This window comes from Piliocolobus tephrosceles, chromosome 14, assembly GCF_002776525.5.
Source record: "Piliocolobus tephrosceles isolate RC106 chromosome 14, ASM277652v3, whole genome shotgun sequence".
Taxonomy (NCBI): domain Eukaryota; kingdom Metazoa; phylum Chordata; class Mammalia; order Primates; family Cercopithecidae; genus Piliocolobus; species Piliocolobus tephrosceles.
The window spans coordinates 109,261,685-109,280,526 of record NC_045447.1 but is presented as its reverse complement, the minus strand read 5'-3'; the positions used below and the strand labels follow the sequence as shown (position 1 = coordinate 109,280,526).

Here is an 18,842-nt window from a genome sequence, read left to right as displayed (position 1 = left end):
GCAGTGGTGCACACCTGTAATCTGAGCACTCTGGGAGGCCGAGGCAGGTGGAGGTGGGCGCAGTGGTGCACACCTGTAATCTGAGCACTCTGGGAGGCCGAGGCAGGTGGATCACTTGAGTCCAGGAGTTTAAGACCAGCCTAGGCAACATGTCAAAATCCCTTCGTCACTGAAAACATAAAAAATGGCACGGTGTGGTGATACATGCCTGTAATCCCAGCTACTCAGGAGGCTGAGGAACGAGAATCACTTGAACCTGGGAGGCAGAGGTTGCAGTGAGCCGAGATGGCGCCACTGCACTCCAGCCTGGGCAACAGAGCAAGGCTGTCTCAAAAAAAAAAAAAAAAAAAAAAACCCAAGAGAGATTCATCTGAAAGAATTACAACAGAATCATACAGGCTCTGATAAGTGCTTGTTCTCAGCACTCCTAAGTCATCATGGGACACTGGATGGAGTGCTCGGGAAATACATAATAATTATTAGCCCTTGGCCGGGCGCGGTGGCTCATGCCTGTAATCCCAGCATTTTGGGAGTCTGAAGCAGATGGATCACGAGGTCAAGAGACAGAGACCATCCTGGCCGAGATGGTGAAACTCCGTCTCTACTAAAATACAAAAATTCGCTGGGTGTGGTGGCGGGCGCCTGTAGTCCCAGCTACTCAGGAGGCTGAGGCAGGAGAAATGCTTGAACCCGGGAGGCGGAGGTTGCAGTGAGCTGAGATCACACCACTGCACTCCAGCCTGGAGGGAGAGTAAGACTCTGTCTCAAAAAGAAAAAAAAGGAAAGATTAGCCCTCAACTAAGCATTGGTCCAGGTCTGCTTAACAAATGACAGAAGCAAGATCTAAAAGTATTGGACTGTTTAAGTAACTTAACTACATCTCTGAACAAAGTTCAAGATTTATAACAATATAAAAATATTTAACACCCATGAAGTAAAATTCAGCATTCAATCAAAGATTGCCAGGCATACAAAGAAGCAGAAAAGCATGACCCGTAAAGAAAAAAATAATCAACCAAAACAGACACAGAACTGATACACAATTGGAATTAGCAGAGAAACACACTAAAAGTTACTATAACTGATTCCATATATTCAGTAAGATAGGCATCTACCTATACACGCCCACATAAAAACTTGCATGTAAATGTTCATAACAGCAGTATTCATAATAGCCTAAACAGAGAAACAGCTTGAATGTTCATCAACTGATAAACAAAATATGATACCATCATACAATGCAGCATTCCGCCATAAAATGGAGTAAGTACTAACACATACTACAAAATAGGTGGACATCACAAACATGCTGTGTGAAAAGAAACCAGGCATCGAAGAACACAAATAGTGAGATCTCATTTATATGAAATATTCAAAATAGGAAACATGTAGTGAGAGAAAGCAGATTCGTAGTTGCGCCTAGCTGGGAGAGGTGAGGGGAAGGGAACAAAGCATTTTTGAGGGGATAATGAAAATACATTAAAATCAGATCACGGTAACAGGTACACAACTCTACAAATATTCTATTATTTAAAAATGCTTTAAAAATATTTAAAATTGGCCGGGCGCGGTGGCTCAAGCCTGTAATCCCAGCACTTTGGGAGGCCGAGACGGGCGGATCACGAGGTCAGGAGATCGAGACCATCCTGGCTAACACGGTGAAACCCCGTCTCTACTAAAAATACAAAGAACTAGCCGGGCGAGGTGGCGGGCGCCTGTAGTCCCAGCTACTCCGGAGGCTGAGGCAGGAGAATGGCGTAAACCCGGGAGGCGGAGCTTGCAGTGAGCTGAGATCTGGCCACTGCACTCCAGCTCGGGCGACAGAGCAAGACTCCGTCTCAAAAAAAAAAAAAAAAAAAAAAAAAAATATTTAAAATTAAATAACATTTGAATACTATGTAAAATATAACTTTCAACAAACACACCATTGAAATATACATTTTAAGTTGGTGAACTGCATGGTATGTGAATTAGAGCTGTTATGAAAAGAAAAGAAAAGAAAAAAGGCTGGGCATGGTGGCTCACGCCTGTAATCTCAGCACTTTGGGAGGCTGAGGGGGGCAGATCACGAGGTCAGGAGTTTGAGCCCAGCTGGCCAACATGGTGAAACCCTGTCTCTACTAAAAATACAAAAATTAGCCGGGCATGGTGGTGCAGACCTGTAGTTCCAGCTACTCAGGAGTCTGAACAGGAGAACTGCTTGAACCTGGGAGGCGGACGTCATATTCAGCCGAGACTGCACTATGACACTACAGCCTGCTGGGAGACAGAGTAAGACTCCATCTCAAAAAAAAAAAAAAAAGACATGAAAGATATAAAAATGGCCCAAACTGAACTTTTCTGAAAATAAAAACTACAATTATGAGATGAAAAATACACTGGATAGGACTAATGGCAGATAAGACATAAGAAAAGATTAGTGAATTTAAAGGCACAGCATTAGAAACTATACAAATAAAAAGAGAGGGAAAAACAATCTAAAAAAGTGAAGGCCAGACATAGTGGCTCACTCCTATAATCCCAGCATTTTAGAAGGCCAAGGAGCGAGGATTGCTTGAGCCCAGGAGTTGGAGACCAGCCTGGACAAGATGGTGAAATCCTGTCTCTACCAAAAAATACAAAAATTAACCAGGAGTGGTGGCGTGTGTCTGTAGTCCCAGCTACAGGAGGCTGAGGTGGGAGGATCACTTGAATCCAGGAGGTCGAGGCTGCAGTGGGCTATGATCACACCACTACACTCCAGCCTGGACAACGGAGGGAGACCTTCCTTATCTTAAAAAAAAAAAAAAAAAAAAAAAGCATAAGAGTGAGCTGTACAATAACGTAAAAATGGTCTAATAAGCAGATATTTGTATGTTAAGGAGAAGCAGGCAGAAAAAATATTTACATAAATAATGGCTGAGAGCTTTCTAAACTGATGAATTCTGTAAGCACACAGATCCAAGAAGTTCAACCAATCTCAAGCACAGGAAACATAAAGCAAACCACACCAATGCACATCACAAACTGCTCAAAGCCAACAAAAGAAAATCTTAAAAGCAGTCAGAGAAAAAAAAATTACACACAAGGAAACAAAGAAGGCTATCAGATTTATTGTTGCTACCAATTCAAGTGATAAGACAGGAAAGGACCAGGCGCAGCGGCTCACACCTGTAATCCCAGGTCTTTCGGAGGCCGAGGCAGGTGGATCACCTGAGGTCAGGAGTTCGAGATGAGCCTGGCCAACATGGTGAAACCCTGTCGCTACTAAAAATACAAAAATTAGCTGAGCGTGGTGGCACATGCCTGTGATTCCAGCTACTCAGGAGGCTGAGGCAGGAGAATCGTTTGAACCCAGGAGGCAGAGGTTGCAGTGAGCCAAGACTGTGTCATTGCACTCCAGCCAAGGTAACAAAGAAAGACCTTGTTTGAAAAACAAACAAACAAACAACAACAAAAAAAAGAAAACAGGAGAGAAACATCTTTAAAGTATTGAAAGAAAAAAAAAAGAAAAATGTCAACCTAGAGTTCAACACTAAACAAAAATCTTCAAAAACAAAGGCACAATGAAGACATTTTAGACATTCAGAAGATGAAAGAGTTCATCACTAGCAGATCTACACTATAAAAAATGTTAAAAGACATCTTCCAGGTAGAAGGAAAATGCCAGTTGGAAATCTGTATTTATACCATGGAATGAATGACCCTAGAAATGCTAACTACTACACGGACAAATGTTTAAGAATTTGTTGTCCTCATTTAAGTTGCTTTAAAAGACGATTATTTTGACAAAAGTAATTAACAAAAGTAACAGGATTTATAATATATGTAAAAGCAAAATTCATGAGGACAATAGTGTAAAGGCTAGGATGGGAGAAATGGAAGAAAACATAGAGGAACTCCTCGATAAATCTGTTGAGTACAATTATGGCTTAAAATCCAGAAGCCATAATAGAAAAGAGTAACAGAGTCAGCTATAAACTTTGTGTGGCAAACACAAAGCACTAACCACGTATAAGCAAATCAAAAGGTAAACGACAAAAAGAAAATACATTTGTAATTCATCACAGATAACAACATAAAAATTAGAAATAGCCAATAGCCCAATAAAACAATGCACAAAGAATATTTATGGCCAGTTTTCAGAAACTCAATTTATACTCATAAGAGAAATACAAATGAAAACTACATTGAGACTCTAATTTTCTACCTATTAGATTGACAAAAATCTAAAAGTTTAGTAACACACTTTGTGAAGTTTTTTTTGAGATGGAGTCTCGCTCTGCCGCCCAGGCTGGAGTGCAGTGGCACGATCTGGGCTCACCGCAACCTCTGCCGCCCGAGTTCAAGCAATTCTCCTGCCTCAGCCTCCAGAGTAGTGGGGATTACAAGCACCTGCCACTGCGCCCAGCTAATTTTTGTATTTTTTAGTAGAGATGGGATTTCACCATCTTGGCCAGGCTGGTTTTGAACTTCTGACCTTGTGATCCACCTGCCTGGGCCTCTCAAAGTGCTGGGATTACAGGTGTGAGCCACTGCATCCAGTCTATTTGTGATGTTATTAAAAAAAAAGTACTCTCATACATTGCTAGTGGGACTGTAAATTGGTAAATCTTCCATCAAAATTACAAATACATATACCTCTAATTCAGCAGTGCACTTTTGGAATGCCACTCTGATACACATCTGTATATATGTGGAATGACATATATGTACCGGATTATTGAATACAGCATTTTAATACCTAAAGACAGAAAACAATCCACACGAGCGTCAATAAGGGATTGCTTAAAGATCTTTTGTATGTTATAAAGTGAAATTCTATGTAGATACAAAAATAATGAGAAAATTCTGTGAAATAAAGTTGAAATCTTTCCAAGATGTATCATATTCCATCAAATCTAAAATGTACTTTTCTCACATTTGAATATCTCTGAAATTATGCCATATCTTATAACCAGTAACTTACAATTATAATTGGCAGCATTTCTCCTTTCTTAGAAGTACTTAAAGCTGGGTGTGGGGGCTCACGCCTATAATCCCAGCACTTTTGGAGGCCAAGGTGGGTGGATCACCTGAGGTGAGGAGTTCAAGACCAGCCTGGCCAACATGGTGAAACCCTATCTCTACTAAAAATACAAAAAATTAGCCAGGCATCGTGGTGGGTGCCTGTAATCCCAGCTACTCAAGAAGCTGAGGCAGAAAAATCACTTGAACCAGGAGGCGGAGGTTGCGGTGAGCCGAGATCGTGCCATTGCACTCCCGCCTGGGCAACAAGAGTGAAACTCCATCTTGAAAAACAAAAGTAAGCAAAAATAATAGTAACATTATATTGGATTTTGGAATCAATGAATTATGACATCATCAGTTGAGAACAGTAAGTGCAGAACCATGCGGAGCACAAGCTATCTCTCAATTCAAAGAGAATGTTTAATGCAATGTAGTGTCCTGGACTGTATCCAGGAGCAGAAAAAAGATATTAATGAAAAACCTGCGGCCGGGCGCGGTGGCTCAAGCCTGTAATCCCAGCACTTTGGGAGGCCGACACGGGCGGATCACGAGGTCAGGAGATCGAGACCCTCCTGGCTAACACGGTGAAACCCCGTCTCTACTAAAAATACAAAAAATTAGCCGGGCGAGGTGGCGGGCGCCTGTGGTCCCAGCCACTCGGGAGGCTGAGGCAGGAGAATGGCGGGAACCCGGGAGGCGGAGCTTGCAGTGAGCTGAGATCCGGCCACTGCGCTCCAGCCCAGGCGACAGAGCAAGACTCCCGTCTCAAAAAAAAAAAAAAAAAAAAAAGAAAAAGAAAAACCTGGGGAAATCCAAATAAAATCTAGAGTTTAGCTAATAATTCACAATGATGTTAGCTTCTTAGTTGTGACAAACACACTATGGCAACATAAGATGTTTTCATTTCAGGAAACTGGGTGAGCTCTCTGTATTATTTCTGTAACTTTTCTTCTCTTTTTTTTGAGACGGAGTCTCTCTGTCACCAGGCTGGAGTGCAGTGGTGCGATCCCGGCTCACTGCAACTTCCACCTCCCAGGTTCAAGTGATTCTCCTGCCTCACACTCCCAAGTAGCTGGGACTATAGGCGCACACCACCACACCCAGCTAATTTTTGTATTTTTAGTAGACACGGGGTTTCACCATGTTGACCAGGATGCTCTCAATTTCTTGACCTCGTGATCCATCCACCTTGGCCTCCCAAAGTGCTGGGATTACAGGCATGAGCCACCGTACCCGGCCATTATTTTTAAATGTAACTTTTCTATAAATCTAAATTTATCCCAAAATAAAAAGGGTAAAATAATAATTTTTTAAAGAATCTTGGCTGAGCATGGTGGCTCACGCCTGTAATCCCAGCACTTTGGTAGGCTGAGGTGGGAGAACCACTTGAGGCCAGAAGTTTGAAACCAGACTGCACAACATAACAAGAGCCCATCTTTACTACAAAAAAAAAAAAATTATCTATTTTATGCAAATACATTAAAAAAAAAAACTCTGGAGGGAAATGAAAAATTAAAATCTGTGAGGGATAGCAGGGGTGAGAAGAACTGGACAGATGAGGACAAGGAGGGGCTGATGAGAGGCTGTTCACTTTATACTTATTCTCAGAACCATGTGAATTTATTTACCTACCAAAATTATCAAGTGTAAAAAGGTATTAAAAGGTATCTTATGAAGGAGATTAATGGGATAAGGAGAGAGTATTCTAAACAGAGCTTATATTTTTGTTTTTGGTTTTTTTTGAGATGGGGTCTTACTCTGTTGTACAGGCTGGAGCACAATGGTGCAATCTTGGCTCACTGTAACCTTCGCCTCCCGAGTTCGAGCGATTCTCCCGCCTCAGCCTCCCAAGCAGCTGGGATTACAAGTGTGCACCACCAAGCCCGGCTAATTTTTGTATTTTTAGTAGAGACAGGGTTTTACCATATTGGCCAGGCTGGTCTCAAACTCCTGACCTCAAGTGATCCGCCCACCTCAGCTTCCCAAAGTGCTGGGATTACAGGCATGAGCCACCGCACCCGGCCTAGCGCTTGTGTTTATAACCTGTAAACTGTAACAGCAAACCATGGCTTGGCTAGGGACTAGGGATGGTGTCCACAACTCCTCAAATTTTCTACCCAATGTTATGCAAATGAATTTATGTACATTTCGCTCAGTAGAGGATACACAAGGAAACAGATTATTATGCAACCATATAATGGAACAGTATGCATCCACTAAAAAAAGATATCCATGTTTAGAAGTGTTTATGACAATAAAATATTCCACTACATTATATGAAATAGGAAAAAAGAAACGATATAATAGTACTTGGAATATTTATCTTGTTGATGTGAAAGTGTATGCGACAGAGCAAGACTTCTCAAAAAAAAAATAAGTGTATTTCTCTATAGACATAGCTGTGTATCTAAACATGCTCTGAACAATCTAAAAACCTAACTGTGGGGTCAGGTGTAGTGGCTCACACCTGTAATCCCAGCACTTTGTGAGGCCAAGGCAGGCAGATCACGAGGTTGAGAAATTGAGACCATCCTGACCAACATGGTGAAACCCTGTCTCTACTAAAACTACAAAAATTAGCTGGGCATGGTGGTGCATACCTATAGTCCCAGCTACTCAGGAGGCTGAGGCAGGAGAATTGCTTGAACCCAGGAGACAGAGGTTGCAGTGAGCCGAGATTGCACCACTACACTCCAGTCTGGTGACAGAAAGAGACTTCATCTCAAAAAAAAAAAAAAAAAAAAAACTTACAAAAGGGCCGGGCATGGCACACCTGTAAACCTAGCACTTTGGGAGGCCAAGGCAGCAGATCACTTGAGGTCAGGAGTTTGAGACCAGCCTGGGCAACATGGTGAAACCCCCACCTACTAAAACTATAAAAATTAGCTGGGTGTGGTGGCGGGCGCCTGTAGTACTAGTTACTTGGGAGGCTGAGGCAGGAGAATCACTTAAACCCAGGAGATGGGGGTTTGCAGTGAGCCGAGATCGCACCATTGCACTCCAGCCTGGGTGACAGAGCAAGACGCCGTCTCGAAAAAAAAAAAAAAATTGGGAGGCTGAGGTGGGCAGATCACGAGGTCAGGAGATTGAGATAATCCCGGCTAACACTGTGAAATCCCGTCTCCACTAAAAATACAAAAAATTAGCTGGACGTGGTGGCAGGCGCCTGTAGTCCCAGCTGCTTGGGAGGCTGAGGCAGGAGAATGACATGAACCCGGGAGGCAGAGCTTGCAGTGAGCTGGGATCGCACCACTGCACTTCAGCCTGTGCGACAGAGCGAGACTCAGTCGCAAAAAAAAAAAAAAACCTAACTGTGGTAGTCATTAGTGCTGCTCACCAAATATTTCTGGCTCTCTACCTAACAGGCACATTGCTTGTTGGGTGGAGCCATTTGATTACTTCTGGCCAGTGAGCTATGAGTGGAAAAAGGCATCTAAATGTTAATTCCAGACCTTCCACAGCTCTTTTCCCTCTGCACAGGGATCGGCAATACTGAGAAGATGCTGCTCATCAGCCCATGTTCCCCAAGCAGTCACAACAAGCACAGTTCCCTGCTGAAGCACAGCACCTCTGCAAAAAACAAGAATTACATCTGTATTTTCAGCTGCTGAGATCTGGGGGTCTTATTTTTTATTAACACATATAGTAGTCTGTTTTCACACTGCTGATAAGGACATACCCAAAACTGGGTAATTTACAAAAGAAAGAGGTTTAATAGACTCAGAGTTCCACTGGGCTGGAAGGCCTCATAATCGTGGCAGAATGTCTCACATAGCAGCAGACAAGGGAAGAGAACTTGTGCAGGGACACTCCCCTTTATAAAACCATCAGATCTCATGAGACTTATTCACTATCAAGAGAACAGCACAGGAAAAACCTGCCCCCACGATTCAATGACCTCCCACCGGGGTCCCTCCTAGTACCCGTGGGAATTGTGGGAGCTACAATTCATGAGATTTGGGTGGGGACAAAGCCAAACTATATCACCACACAACCAAGTCTAACCTAACTACTGGAGTTAGCTATTTTATGCTATTAGGAACACTGATGATTTTTTTTTTCTCTCTGCATTCTTCTTTTAAAAGTAACGAGCACCTATATCATAGGAACTGTATTTGCGGGCTGGGGAGAGACACAGGTTTAGCATGAGCCTTAGCACTGAAGAGACACTGACTACACCAAGGCTATTATCACCACATCTCAACTTAGAGCAGCTTGAAACCGTCAGCCTCCAGCCAGCTACTGGATGGAAACCAGCAGCTTAACCATCCGTTAAGATCTTCCATCTCCCTTTGTTCCAATTCTGTGCTCACTGAGTAACCCTAAGAGCAGTGAAAAAACCAAGATGCAGAACAATGAGAATTATGTGCCGTAATTTGAGGAGATGGAAACATATACACACACACACACACACACACACACACGTAAATACACAGAACATCTCTGGTAAGACACACAAGAGGTTAGTAATATTGATAGATTATGGGGAGGGAAAACAGGAAAGTGCCTTAGTCTATGTTGTTTACTCTTTTGTAAATCTTTTGAATTTTAAACTACATGCATACATTACCTATTAAAAAAAAGAAATGAAAAACTTAGAAAAAGAAAGCAACTCCAAGTGAAGAGGTATAGTGCTGTTTAGTTGGTCACATCTGAAAAATGCAGGAAGCCGAACCAAGGGGCAGGCATAGGCCAATGATAAATGCGTCATGAAACTAGAAACCTGGTTGCACCACAAGTGCAGGCTTAAAGGGGAGGAAGACCGGCACTACTTAGTCAAACACGTTCTAAATGCTGCCCACTGACATTCGAGAAACTGCAGAAAAATTACTTCTAAAATTATTATGCTTCCAATGTCAAGGCTTTTATTATTGAATCTTGATCCCATGTGAAAGTTGAGCATGTTAAATTCCACTTCTTACAAGATTAGCAGTATGACTTATTTTTCCCCTTCACTAAGAACAGACTGAATTATCTCTGAAGAGAAAATGAAAAGGCACTGCGCAAGATTTTAATAGAGAGGAAAGCATCCAAAAAGGTACTGATAGTAAACAGCACTAAGTGATATCACGTGGTAACCTGTGCTCTCCCTACTGCCTAGCTTCGTGTAAGCATGTGACACACAGATTAGAAACCCTGAAACAATTAAACCAGTAGATCCACCTTGAAACATTCCCAAGAGTACCTAAGTATTTGTTATCTGCCCTTGTTCGAAATAAAAGACTTAAAGTGGTCGACTTTACAGGCACACACTCTGTCTAGCTGAGGACGAGGAGTTCCTGGAAATGGAACTTGAACGGAATCCGCAGTCTCTGTGGAGATCCATTCCTGGCATGCTACACTGGCAATGGCTCAGCTTTTCCAGTCACTCCTCATTCACCGAAGTCAGGACCTGTCACTGGCCATAATTCTAGTCACACAACTCTTAGTCAAACCTCCAAGTACGGTGATGTTTATAAAGCCTTTCATAAAATCACACAACTTCCAACAGTCCTTAATTGCATACTTATCTTTACTTGGTTTCCTTAAACATTTCCTTGAAAAGGCCTCGCGAAGCTTGCATTTATTTATTATTATTATTATTATTATTATTATTATTATTATTAATTTGAGACACAGTTTCACTCTTGTTGCCCAGGCTGGAGTGCAATGGTGCAATCTCGGCTCACCGCAACCTCAGCTCACTGCAACCTCTGCCTCCCAGGTTCAAGCGATTCTCCTGCCTCAGCCTCCCGAGTAGCCTGGGATTATAGGCATGCGCCACCACGCCCCGCTAATTTTTTTTTTGTTTGTTTGTTTTTGAGACGGAGTCTCGCTCTGCCGCCCAGGCTGGAGTGCAGTGGCCGGATCTCGGCTCACTGCAAGCTCCCCCTCCCGGGTTCCTGCCATTCTCCTGCCTCAGCCTCCCGAGTAGCTGGGACTACAGGCGCCCGCCACCTCGCCCGGCTAGTTTTTTGTATTTTTTAGTAGAGACGGGGTTTCACCATGTTAGCCAGGATGGTCTCGATCTCCTGACCTCGTGATCCGCCCGTCTCGGCCTCCCAAAGTGCTGGGATTACAGGGTTGAGCCACCGCGCCCAGCCGCTAATTTTGTATTTTTAGTGGAGACGGGGTTTCTCCATGTTGGTCAGGCTGGTCTCAAACTCCCGACCTCAGGTAATCCACCTGTCTTACAGGCGTGAGCCACCACACCCGGCCTTTTTTTTCTGGCGGGGGCAGTGGGCAGGGGTTGCGGCTAGAGTGCAGTGGCATGGTCTTGGCTCACTGCAACTTCAGCCTCCTGGGTTCAAGCGATTCTCCTGCCTCAGCCTCCCAAGTAGCTGGGATTATAGGCGTGTGAAACCATGCCTGGCTACTTTTTTTGTATTTTAGTAGAGATGGGTTTCATTATGTTGGCCAGGCTGGTCTCGAACTCCCGACCTCAGGTGATCCACCTGCCTCTGCCTCCCAAAGTGCTGGGATTACAGGTGTGAGCCCCCGTGACTGGCTGAGGCTTGCATTTTAAACAGCCAGTTTAGTACTCACCTTTCCACTGCTTCTAACAAATCCGCCCTGTCACATGCATATGCTTTCTCAACATTTCACTGTCAAAAATGCCCTACCAGGACATAACATAGTGACAATGACACATCCAATTTAGGGATAATGGTTGAGAGGGAACCAGCTAAGAGCTTACAATAATAGCACTAAGAGCACAGAGGAAAAAAATAACAATAACGTAATGGAATGCAGCAGGTGCTGTTAAGAACCAGTCTTATCCCCTTCCCACTTGCAGCACAATTTCCAATTGCACCAGTATTTCTTTCAGGGCTTTCTCTGGCCTAAAGAGTCCATTTTGCCTCCTGTCACAGGACTTGAAAACGATCACTCCCCACTCCCCAGCCAAGCCTCAAGCAGGGGTAAGTGACTGGCATATAAATATCCCACACCCTCAAGCCTCAGTGAGGATAACTCTGCAGCGTGTGTCCTATACTGGCTCCCAGGATCCCCTGCGGCCTCTAGCTCCATTTCCACAGTAGTCACCTGCCTGAGAAGGAGCCATTTGTAGCTAGCCTTTCCTTACCATCTCACTCCCCACTCCCCCGTGAGTGCTTCCTGGGATCATTCCCAAAGGAAGTACTCACACTGGACCCTTGACTCAGCATCTGTTCTGGGGAAGGCAAAGCAAGACACTGACTGCAGACGTATATGTGCCTACTTAGTTTCAGTAAAATATTTCAAGGGCCAGGGGTGGTGGCTCACGCCTGTCATCTCAGCACTTCGGGAGGCTGAGGCAGGAGAATCGTTTGAACCCAGGAGGCGGAGGTTGCAGTGAGCCGAGATTGAGCCACTGCACTCCAGCCTGTGCAACAAGAGCGAAACTTTGCCTCAAAAAAAGTTTTTTTTTCAAAAACAAATAGTTACCGCAAAGCAGCACTGCTTGTGTTACGTTCGATGGGATGTGTAACAGGCACCCAAAAAATCAGCTTTTTCTAAAAAATAGCTTTTATACCATTAAAGGACAAAACTTAGTATTTACATTCATAAGTCTCCATATTAAAATAATATTTGTTGCCCGGGCATGGTGGCTCATGCCTGTAATCCCAGCACTTTGGGAGGCTGAGGTAGGCAGATCACCTGAGGTCAAAAGTTTAAGACCTGCCTGATCTACATGGCAAAACCCCATTTCAACTAAAAATACAAAAATAAGCCAGTGTGGTGACATGCGGTAATCCCAGCTACTCAGGAGGCTGAGGCAGGAGAATCGCTTGAACCCGGGAGGCAGAGGTTGCAGTGAGCCAAGATCACACAACTGCACTCTAGCCTGGGCAACAGAGCAAGACTCCATCTCAAAAAAAAAAAAAAAAAAAGAATATTATTTGTTCTCTGAAATCATTTTAAACCAAGAGTTCCAGCCGGGTGCAGTGCTCATGCTTGTAATCCCAGCACTTTGGGAAGCCTGGGCAGGAGGATCGCTTGAGCCCAGGAGTTCTAGACCAGCCCCGGCAACGGAGTGAGACCTCATCTCTACTAAAAGTTGTTTTGGGCCAGGCGCAGTGGATCACGCCTGTAATCCCAACACTTTGGGAGGCCGAGACAGATGGATCACGAGGTCAGGAGATCGAGACCACCCTGGCTAACACGGTGAAACCCCGTCTCTACTAAAAAATACAAAAAACTAGCCGGGCGTGGTGGCGGGCGCCTGTAGTCCCAGCTACTCGGGAGGCTGAGGCAGGAGAATGGCGGGAACCTGGGAGGCGGAGCTTGCAGTGAGCCGAGATCGCGCCACTGCACTCCAGCCTGGGCGACAGAGCAAGACTCCCTCTCAAAAAAAAAATAAAAAATAAAAATAAGTTTTTTTGTGTTTTTTATTTTTATTTTTATTTTTTGGAGATGGAGTTTCACACTTGTTACCCAGGCTAGAGTGCAATGGCATGATCTCGGCTCACCGTAACCTCTACCTCTCAGGTTCAAGTGATTCTCCTGCTTCAGCCTCCCAAGGAGTGGGATTACAGGCACATGCCATCAGACCCAGCTAATTTTGTATTTTTAGTAGAGACGGGGTTTCTCCATGTTGGTCAGACTGGTCTCGAATTCTCGACCTCAGATGATTTGCCCGCCTTGGCCTCCCAAAGTGCTGGGATTACAGGTGTGAGCCACTGTGTCCGGCCTACTAAAAAATTTTTTTAAATTAGCTGGGCATGGTGGCATGCACCTGTAGTCTCAGCTACTTGGGAGGATCACAAGTACAGGAAATGGAGGCTGCTATGACTGTGTCACTGCATGCCAGCCTGGCCAAGACAGCAAGACTGTGTCTCAAAAAAAAAAAAAAAAAAAAAAAAATTTAAATAAGAATCCTTAATCCAGAGCTTTGATAAAAAAAAAAAAAAAAGAAAGATCTGAGTTTATTGGGAATTACTGGTTAGCTTTCAGAATATCCCACATATCTTTATTTTCGGAATTCCCAAAACTCTTACATTAAGAAAAATTTCTGTTAGCACTGTGGCAGGAAATGGTTGTGTTCTGAATCCATAAATTTAAGCTCTAAAAATCTGATCAATGCTATCTGAAAAGGCCCCCATGGATAAGGGATGCTTTGAGGTATTTCTTCCTTTTCCTGCCTTCCTCAGTAAGACAGAGTTCATTATTATTATTATTTTTCATTCTGGAGCAAAGCTGTTATTTACTTTAGGTTTAATGTCATGTCTTAATGTTTGTTAGTGGCAGAATACAAGAGCACTGTGGGACGGATCTGGGGAAGTTGGAAAAGAATCTTTCCCTCACGCTGGAGTACAGTCCATTCCCACTCCCAGCTACCACCCACCACACAACTGCCACCACAGGGGCAATGGCGCTGTCGAGAAGCAGAAAGCAGACTCTTACGTTGCTGTGATCCAGAACAGTTCCTTCTGGTTGTGGAGGGGAAAATATGAGAATCTTTAAAACCTAGTTCAAACCTCCTTTCCAAGCATCCCATTCATTCAGAGGCACCCATCTTGTTTGACTCTCTCTGACTTTTACAGATAAGGTCTTCCATGCAAACCAGCTGGCGGCACCAGGTTATACCCTGCCTGACCCAGTCTGCGTGCTAGTGTCAATTCCCAGACGTCAGTGGTCCAGTCTGAAATCTCTACCACATCTTTTTCAGCAGCTGTTGCAAGGATGAGACTATCAAACGCACTCAAACGTATCTGGATTGAATTAGTGCTGTACGCCCTTTCAGTTACAGTAGTTTAAAATTAGAATATATTAATAGTGGAGTTAAAATCCCAGCCTCAGTTGTGTTTGTTAGCTAAACTCAAAGCTTTTTTGACAGTTGTCAGAAGAGATACATGTTAAGATGCTTCACTTTCACATATTAGTTGCTTCCAACAAGCTACCTAATGACAGTATTACAATAATAAATTCCAAGAGCAAACTGAGAACAACTCCCCAAAATTTAAGACCGACATTCGAATTCTATTATACATTCATGTCAAAGCAGTTCTTCCTCAGCACCCATAAATGAATGGAAAATTAGAATGCTTTTCAGTTCAAGTCACACAATTAAATCTAGTTCCCGAAATATTTAGCAATCTTTATCTTTAGTGCCTTCAATTTAAGAAGCAATACTCATCTTAAAGGTGCTCTGTAATTACTTCTTACCGAGAATAAACAAGAAATCTTATTTTAAATTATATCCTCTGGGATAACTAGAGATCCAAATTAGAGATGTAGAACTAATTGAAATGTAGACCTTTTCCTTTAGATATATTTTAATAGAGATAGGGTTTTCAGTGAATTATTAACATATACTTATATATGAGCAGTTACATATCAAAATGACACTTTTCCCTGTTGTTTCTTTTAAAGGTTAAAACATACACACACACACACACACACACACACACACACACACACACGAAAAGACACAACATAAGACAGAATATTCTCACCAGATATTGGAAAAATTATTCATTCATATATATATTTTTGAGATGGAGTCTCACTCTTTCACCCAGGCTGGAGTGCAGGGTGCAATCTCTGCTCAGTGCAACCTCTGTTTCAAGCGATTCTCCTGCCTCAGCCTCCTGAGTAGCTGAGATTACAGGTGCATGCCAACACGCCTGGCTAATTTTGTACTTTTAGTAGAGACGGGGTATCACCATGTTTGCCAGGCTGGCCTTGAACTCCTGACTTCCGGTAATCTGCCCGCCATGGCCTCCCCAAAGTGCCGGGATTACAGACGTGAGCCACTGTGCCCAGTCCAAATTATTCACTTTGTATAGGAATGATCGAGTGACATTTCCAACACACAATTCTTTCAAACTGATGCTATTTAAATGAAGAAAAGAGCAAAACTACGTAATGACTAATTCTTTCGTTACCTGTCTTCATTGAGATGATGATTTAAGAGTGTATTCTTTCTCAGTCTTCAGGGAAAAGGGGCATGTATAAATCTTCACATCCCTTCCCCTCCGTTCTTTAATAACACTTGGCCCAATTCAAGTAGTTGCTCAATAAATACTTGGTGAATGGATACATTAATTAATTCCATAGCACCATTCATATAAATACAAATAATAAATGAGCAAAATCCAAAGAATGATTCAGCTGAGATGGTCCTAAAATTGAGAGAAGGCTTTGCAGAATTCAGAATCTGTAATGATAGTATTGCATTATAGATTGGATATAAAAAGATCAATGTCATAAACCACAAAGCAGTGCCAAGAAAGTAATTTTACTTTCAAATGAGAACTTGAAAGAACAATAAATATCACAGACATCAGGAACAAGATGTTTTTATTTTGTAAAAAGTACACTGCCAACCAAATTTTAATGGTATAAAACTGAACTACCTGAGAAATGAAGTTGATATGTGATCTTATGCAACTAGAATTAACTTATCCAGCCTAGCTTCTTCAGCTTTTCAGACTCAAAGACAATGAATAGGACCAAATTTGTGAACCAACTGGTGAATGAAGCATTCTCTAAGAGAACTGCTCCTCTAGAATATAAACAATGCTGAGATTAAAGAAACTGTATAAAAGACCAAGAGATTAAAGTTAGAATTGTTTTAAATTGGAAAGATATATAGATACATACACACATACACACACACACACACACACACACGCCCAGGCCCATTCAGATTTGTTTTTTGCTTACTACCCATATCTGAGGCATTTGAAAGTCAAAGTGAATAAGAATACTTTTTTATGTATTTTTTTTTTTTTTGAGACGGAGTCTTGCTCTGTTGCCCAGGCTGGAGTGCAGTGGCGCAATCTCGGCTCACTGCAAGCTCTGTCTCCCAGGTTCACACCATTCTCCAGCCTCAGCCTCCCAAGTAGCTGGGACTACAGGCGCCTGCCGCCACGGCCGGCTACTTTTTTGTATTTTTAGTAGAGATGGGGTTTCACCATGCGAGCCAGGATGGTCTCAATCTCCTGACCTTGTGATCCACCCGCCTCGGCCTCCCAAAGCACTGGGATTACAGGCGTGAGCCACCGCGCCCGGCAAGAATACTTTGTAAATTAAAAAAAGAATATAGAAGCACTACCCTGTTCCCCTAGTTAGCATTTCATGACATTTCCCTCTTGCCAAACTCAGTAAATAGGATATAAATCTATTAGTCAAATAAATGTCTAGAAAGAACTAAATGACCGCCAAAAAAAAAAAAAAATCAGGAGTAGCTGTTATAGTTATAACAACTCATTGTGAGTACCCTTTCCACAAGAGCCTACAAAAGTGAGATTCAATTGAAAAAGAAAAATTGAATATTCCAAAAAATATCTACCACCCAAAACTTGGCATTCATATTCATCCAATAAAATATCGCAGAAACTACTTTCAGTATTAACCATCACAGAAACCAACAAAACCTTTCATATAAAGACAGATTTCCACTCAAGTCATAAACATACCAACGCTGCTCTACAGTTCCAGAAAACTGCATCTGCTGCCGGAGATTAAGACACGCAAACAGGAAAGGCCGGAACTGAGAACGACAACTAACAGATGAAATTCTACAGTTTAAAGTAATATAAAAGAACTGCAAGCAGCCAATGATCTGAATACCTTTGTTGGAGCAATATCCATGAAAAGCTATAGAAAAAAAAAAAAAAAGAGAAAAGGGCGTAAAACTTTCATACAAACTACAGAGTCCAGAGGAGATGTACACATTCCAGTTCAATATCCTTGAGTTTAGGAAGGCTGCCATCAATTTTGGAAAATGTTTTCAAAAGTAATCCCTGCCTAATATGGAAGTCAATTCTTCTTATAACACTAGAAATCAAATGACTCACTTTGGAAGCTAAAAATGAAATAGTGGGAAGAAACAATATTGGAAGATTGGTTAGTTCCTGCGAACCAGACTGTTTGTCTCTAATACAATCTCTTCCACATTTGTCCTCAACAACCCCGCACCTACTTACCTCATTCATAAAGGTGCCTGATCTAGCGGAGGTGTGGCTTTGAGATGTTCAAATGGTCTGTCTGTGTTTTCATGTCAACTTACAAATCCTTATAACAACTTTGATGTGAAGGATTTACTTAGGTAATAAAAATATTCAGAAGCTAAGATGGGAAGGAAAACAAAAAATACTGGCTACTGAAATTCACTTTTCCCAGGGTAATAAAAAATAGATTTAAAGATCTAATTTCTTCTTTATATCCTACTCCCAACCTTTCCAAATAACTTGTGTCTCTGCGACACATTAAGCATGGAAACGTCCTTTGAAAGGCAATTTGTTTTACAAACAAACAAAAAAGGCCCTGTCTGCCAATAATACGCACCATCGGTTTCAAATCTTTAGGATAATCGTCTGTGAAACACTATTTTAAAACATATACAAGAACAGCATTTTTCAAATTAACCACTCTGAAAATTTATATTCTATCAGTAAATAATTTCATATGTTGTTTTATTTTCTATCTCAGGCTCTCCCATGGTAGAGGGGTCTCCCATCTTTAAGAAGACCTCCCCAACAATAAACTTAGCTGCAATTTAATCTTAGGCAATATAAGTCTTCAGTAGAAGAAAAATACGTAACAATAGCCTCAAGAATGAAGTAACAGCTTTGGTTTATTCCTCCTCTTATAGGACATCTTTCTACAGAGAAACTGTAACATTTCTCCCAAGGCAGAAAAGATGATCACCGCAGCGCCAAACCTCCTCCGCTGCCCTGACAAGTATGGAGCCAGCCTCATCAGGAGCATTTCTGCCCTGAGCTCGCTCTCAGAAGCAGAGACAGGAACACTCTGCGTTTCCACTGTGCTGATTCACTGAACCTTTTGTGCAAGTACACAGGAATGTTTGCTGCTTAGTTTGAAACCCTTCCAGGCGTGATGACTGTGCCTCAGCCTGCCCTTTGTCCTCGCAGCTGCTGTCACGC

The 18,842-nt window shown here is 42.5% G+C and overlaps 1 protein-coding gene across 6 annotated transcripts in view; it reads right to left on the bottom strand.

Moving 5' to 3' along the window:
• The window catches only part of CDC14B (cell division cycle 14B), a 127,153-nt gene that overhangs the window by 100,288 nt on the left and 8,023 nt on the right, over positions 1 to 18,842 (bottom strand). The window contains exon 1 of one of the 6 annotated variants that reach the window (XM_026446832.1): positions 17,883 to 18,276. The exons of the other annotated variants lie outside the window; for them this stretch is intronic. The gene's annotated coding sequence lies outside the window, so the exon portion shown is untranslated. Of the gene's footprint in view, positions 1 to 17,882; positions 18,277 to 18,842 lie in introns of those variants that run through there. 6 annotated transcript variants of the gene reach the window in all.